Here is a 6,000-nt window from a genome sequence, read left to right on the forward strand (position 1 = left end):
TCACCAAGACATGTAGTTGTTAAACTATCCAACTTTGAGGAAAAGGAGAAAATTATGAGGGCAGTTAGGGGAAAACGGGCAACCACATATAAAGGCTAGCAGATAAGAAAATGCTCAGACCTGACAGCAGACACTATGAAGAAGAGGAGACAGTGGAGCAGCATATTGCGAAAATTGCAGGAAAATTACACAAACCCAAGAATACTCTATCCGGCCAAATTATCTATCAAAGTTGAGGGAGAAGTGAGAGTCTTCCTGGACAAGGAAAGCCTCAAACAATATGCTAAAAGGAACCCAGCACTACAAAGAACCTCTCTGACCCAGTATGGGCAGAAGAACAACACTCACCAAGCACATACAAGAGACTGTCACACAAAACAACTCCACCCAGAGACCATCAAAGGGAAAACAGCCCCCAAGATAGAACTGGCTCAACGATGGAAAGAAGGCAAGAATGAACCACAACACACGTATGCACAGAAAAGAAAGGGAGGTAGGAAAACACCCAACACAAGAGAGATAAAATGACATCACAGAGTCCACAGATAGATGTATAACCCTAAATATTAATGGTTTGAACTCTGGCCTTAAGAGGCAGAGGCTAATAGACTGGCTTGGAAAACACAAACCCTCGATCTGCTCCCTACAGGAGACACATGTCAACATTACAGATAAAAACCAGATGAGAATCAAGGGATGGAGACAATATCAAGGAAAACTCCAATTTTAAAAAAAGCAGAGGTTGCAATGCTAATCTCAGATAAAATGGACCTCAAAGTGAAAACCATAAAAAGAGATATGGATGGACATGATATAATGCTCAAGGGAGCATTGCATAAAGAACCAATAAGCATTCCAAACATTTACTCACCAAAGAAGCATCCAGAAGAATATGTCAAACAAACACTGCAAAGGATGAAGAAAGAAATCACAGCCTCAACAATTATAGTAGGTGACTTCAATACACAGCTCTCTGAGAAAGATCACTCAGAAAGAAACTCAACCAGGAGACTAAAGATCTAAACACTGCAATTAGACCTGATAGATATCTACAGAGCTCTCACCCAAACAAAAAAGAACTCTCATTCTATTCAAGCCCATGTGGTACATGTACGAATATAGACCACATGCTGGGGCATGAGTTGAATCTACATAAATTCAAGCACATTGATATCATACAGACCACTCTCTAAAACCACTGTGAAATAAGATTGGAAATAAACAAAAGGGAGATAAAGAAATCAAGGGCAAGCTATTGGAGAATGAATAACTCCCTATTGCAAAAGGAGAGCGTACTGGCTCAGAACAGAGATGAAATTAGGAAATTTCTAGAAACAAACGAGAATGAAAACATGACATGGGACTTATGGGACAAAGCAAAGGCAGTCATCAGAGGAGTCTCATAGCATTACATGCACACACAAAAAAGGAGGAGAGGCTTATGACTGATACACTGGCACAAAATTTACAGCAACTCGAGCAGAGTCAGCAAGAAAATCCACATAACAGAAAAAAAGTAACAATAAGAATTAGATCTGAGATTCAGGAAAGAGAAAATAAGAAAACAATGGGGGGGGGGAATACAAAGAAACAGAGGAAAGAACTAAGAGGCAAAAGGTAGTCATAGAGATTTAAATACAGATGTATAAAGAAGTAAATATATTTATATATGACAAGGGGGGAATAGATCTATGTACATATATTTAAATTTAGTATTAAGGAAACAGATGGACAGTGGTCACCTGCTCAAGTACTCCCTCAACACAAGAGCACTTTGTTCTAACAATTCAGCAGTCTGAGATGGTCACCTGCCTGGCATGATCGCTGATGGCAATGGGTGCACAGGCAAATGTGGTGAAGAAAGCTGATGGTGCCCGGCTACCAAAAAATATAGCACCTGAACGCTTAAAGACCTGAAGATAAACAAGTAGCCATCTAGCTGAGAGACAACAAAACCCACATGGAAGAGCAAAAGTTGTGAACAAAGCTGATAGTACCCGGCTATCAAATGATATATCATCAGGGGTCTTAAAGGCTTGAAGACAATCAGGTGGCCATCTAGCTAAGAAACAACAAAGCTCACAAGGAAGAAGCACACCAGCCTATCCCGACGCGAACGCTGAAGACAAAGTGAGTGCATGGACAAGAGTGGTGTAGAAAGCTGATGGTGCCCAGTTGTCAATGTATATAGAATCTGGGATCCCATAGACTGGAAGATTAAAAAGGGGCCATCTAGCTGAAAAACAACAAAGCCCACATGGAAAATGCACACCAGCCTGTGAGATGACAGACATTGAAGGGATCAGGTATCAGGCATTAAAGACAAAAAAAAAATCATAGCTTTGTGAATGAGAGGGAGTACAGAGTGGGGACCCATCTGGGGGAAATTGGACATCCCTTTGCAAAAGGACTGTGGGGAGGTGACGAACCAGTCAGAGTGTAATGTAGCAATGATGAAACATACAGTTTTCCTTTAGTTCTTGAATGCTTCCTCCCCCCACCCCCACTATCATGATCCCAATTCTACCTTACATAACCGGCTAGACTGGGAGATGTACACTGGCACAGATAGGAACTAGAAATACGGGGAATCCAGGACAGATGAGCCCCTCAGGAACAGTGGTGAGAGTGGCGATATTGGGCAGGTGGAGGGAGGGTGAGGGAGAAACGGGAAACAGATGACAAGGTCTACATGTAACCTCCTCCCTAGAGGACGGACAGCAGAGAACTGGGTGAGGAAGACATCAGTTGGTGTAAGAAATGATAAAATAATAATTATTTATAAATTTTCAAGGGTCCGGGGGAAGGGGGAGCAGGGAGGGAGGGGAAAATGAGGAGCTGATGCCAGGGGTTCAGGTGGAGACTAGGAGTTTTGAGAATGATGATGGCAACATATGTACAAATGTGTTGGGCACAAATGATGCATGTACGGATTGTAAAAAGAGTTGTGTGAGCCCCTAATAAAATGATTTTTTTTTAAGAACAAAAAAATCATATGGTGAAAGAGGGGAAGTGCAGAGTCCAGACCCATCTGTAGGCAACTGAACATCCCCTTACAGAAGGGTCACGGGGAGGCGATGAGCCTGTCAGGATGCCGTATAACACCGTTGAAGCATACAACTTTCCTCTAGTTCTTTAATGCTTCCACGACCCCCGACCTCCCACTATCATGATCTCAATTCTAAATTACAAATCAAGCTAGACCAGAGCATGTACACTGGTACATATAAGAGCTTGAAACACAGGGAATTCAGGACAGATAAACCCCTCAGGACCAATAATGAGAGTAGAGATACCACGAGAGTAAGGGGAAGGTGGGGGAGAAAGGGGGAACTAATCACAATGATCTACATAAAATCCCATCCCTGGGGTACAGACACATAAAAGTGAATGAAGGGAGACATTGGACAGTGGAAGACATGGAAAAAGAAGAGAAATTTATAAAATATCAAGGAGAGAAGAGGAAAATGAAGAGCTGAACCCAAGGACTCGTGTAGAAAGAAAATGTTGTGAGGATGATGATGGCAACAAATGTACAAGTGTGCTTGACACAATGGATGGGTATATGGATCATTATAAGAGTTGTAGGAGCCCCCAGTTAAATGATTTATTTAAAAACTCAGATTTGACTCAACGGCAGTGGACGTTGGGTTTTGTGTACCCATATCAGTAAATTTGGTCCTATATGCCAATAAACAAATAAACAAACAAAATTGCCAAAGATTTTTTAAAAGATCAAATGATTCTTATATTATGAAAATGTCAATAGTACCAAAGTCACTTCACAAATTCAATGGAATTTCTATCCAAATCCCACAATAATTTTTCAAATAAATGGAAATACTAACCACCAACTTCATATTGAAGGGAATGACACCTAGGATAAATAAAACACTATTAAAACAAAACAAAGTAGGAGTCCATTCACTCCCAGAACTTAACAACTATTCCATAGCCCCATTAATGAAGACAGCCTGGCATTGGTATATCAATAGAGATGAAGACCAATGCATAAGAATTAAGAACCCAGAAATGCAACCAAGGACCTATAGGCACCTAATTTATGATAAGGAATTAAAACACATTAAATGTGCAAGAGATAGCTTTTCAACAAGTGGTGTTGGAAAAACTGGACCGACACCTGCAAAAGGTGAAACAAGGCCCATACCTCACACCAGGTACAAAAACAAACTCAAGATGGATCAGAGACCAACAAATTATCACACAATTATTAAAACCATCCATGAAAAGCAGGGACAAACTTAAAGTCCCTACACAAGTCATAAACACACTACTGACCATAATGAAAAATGTCTAAGCTACAGAAGACAAAATAAAGGGCAGGAAACTACTGAAAATACAGCATTTATGCACCTCAAAAGATTTCAGCAAGAGTCAACAGAGAACCCATATTTTGCGAGAAAATATTCAGTGAAAATACATCAGATAAAGGATGATCTCCAACATCTATAGAAAACGACATCTCAACAAGAAAAATACAAATAATCCAGTCAAAAAATGAGCAAAACACATGAACAGATAATTTACCAAAGAGGACGTATAGGCAGTGAACCAGCATATGAAGAAATGTTCACAACCATTAGCAATAAGAGAAATACCAGTTAAAACAACAATGAGATATCACCTCACATGGACCCTTTTGGAAAAATTCAACAAACCAGAAAATAACAAATGCTGGAGAAGATGTGGAGAGATAGAAATGCTTTTACATTGCTGGTGGGACAGTAGAAGTAACCACAATGGAAATCAATATGGCATGTCTGTAAACAAATGCAAATACAAGGGCCTTATGTTTGATCCTGGGTATATACCCAAAAGAAATATATACCCCAAAGAAATCAAGACTACAATGCAAACTGACATAGGCAAAACTGTTTATTACAGCTCTTCCCACGACAGGAAAATCATGGAACAACCAAAACCCTGAACTGCACAGGAATGGATGAACAGTTCTGGGAGGATCATGCTACGGAATTTTCTACACTGATAAAAACAATGACAGCTCTCTCAAACACCACAAGACAGAGACAAACCTGGGCAACATGATGCTTAGAAAGCTCAGTCAATCTTAACACAGGTAAATATTTAATATCACCATTGTTACAAGGAAAAGCAAAGGGGAAGAAACTTGGTGTGTACACCAATAGACAAGGCTTTGATGACTAAGTAAAAGCCAATGACCGGGGCAGAAACAGGTAGAAGGAGTGGGAGAGGAGGTGAGGGAAAAACATAAATAATGTAAGATGTTAATAATAGGAGAAACTGTATGTATGTGTGTGAGAGAGAGAAAGACAGAGAGAGAAACCTGTATATATTATGTTCCCAATTCTGTTCATCTAGAACTGTCTTTTAAAAAATAAATATTCTGTCTTGGATTCCCTGTGTGAGTGGTAATACCAGGAGAGTGGAGGGAAGGCGGGGTAGAAAGGAGAAACCGATTACACGGATCTACATATAACCTCCTCCCTGTGGGATGGACAACAGAAATGTGGGTAAAGGAAGATGTTGGACAGTATAAGATATGACAAAATAATAATAATTTATAAATTATCAAGAGTTCATGAAGGAGGGGGAAATGAGGAACTGATATCAAGGGCTCAAGTAGAAAGAAAATGTTTTGAGAATGATGATGGCAACAAATGTACAAATGTGCTTGACACAATGCATGCATGTATGGATTGTGATGTGTTGTATGAGCCCCCAATAAAATGATTAAAAATAATAAGAAGATCAAATAAACAGATTTTTATCACTGAAGCATTATTTGGTATGTGGTACTTATTTGCCACACCCAGCTATACAGATACTCTCACATAATGTTCAAAACAGCCTGTCATTTGAGTGCTACTAAAATGATTGTTCTGTACATGAAGAAAATGAGTTTCAATAGGTCCATGAGGTTTCTAATTGTCAAGCCCAAATATATCTGCCTTCAAAAGCTATGCTCCTGTCGTTGTAATCTTTCCCTGGAAAAGAAAT

This window comes from Tenrec ecaudatus, chromosome 1 (assembly GCF_050624435.1).
Source record: "Tenrec ecaudatus isolate mTenEca1 chromosome 1, mTenEca1.hap1, whole genome shotgun sequence".
Taxonomy (NCBI): Eukaryota; Metazoa; Chordata; class Mammalia; order Afrosoricida; family Tenrecidae; genus Tenrec; species Tenrec ecaudatus.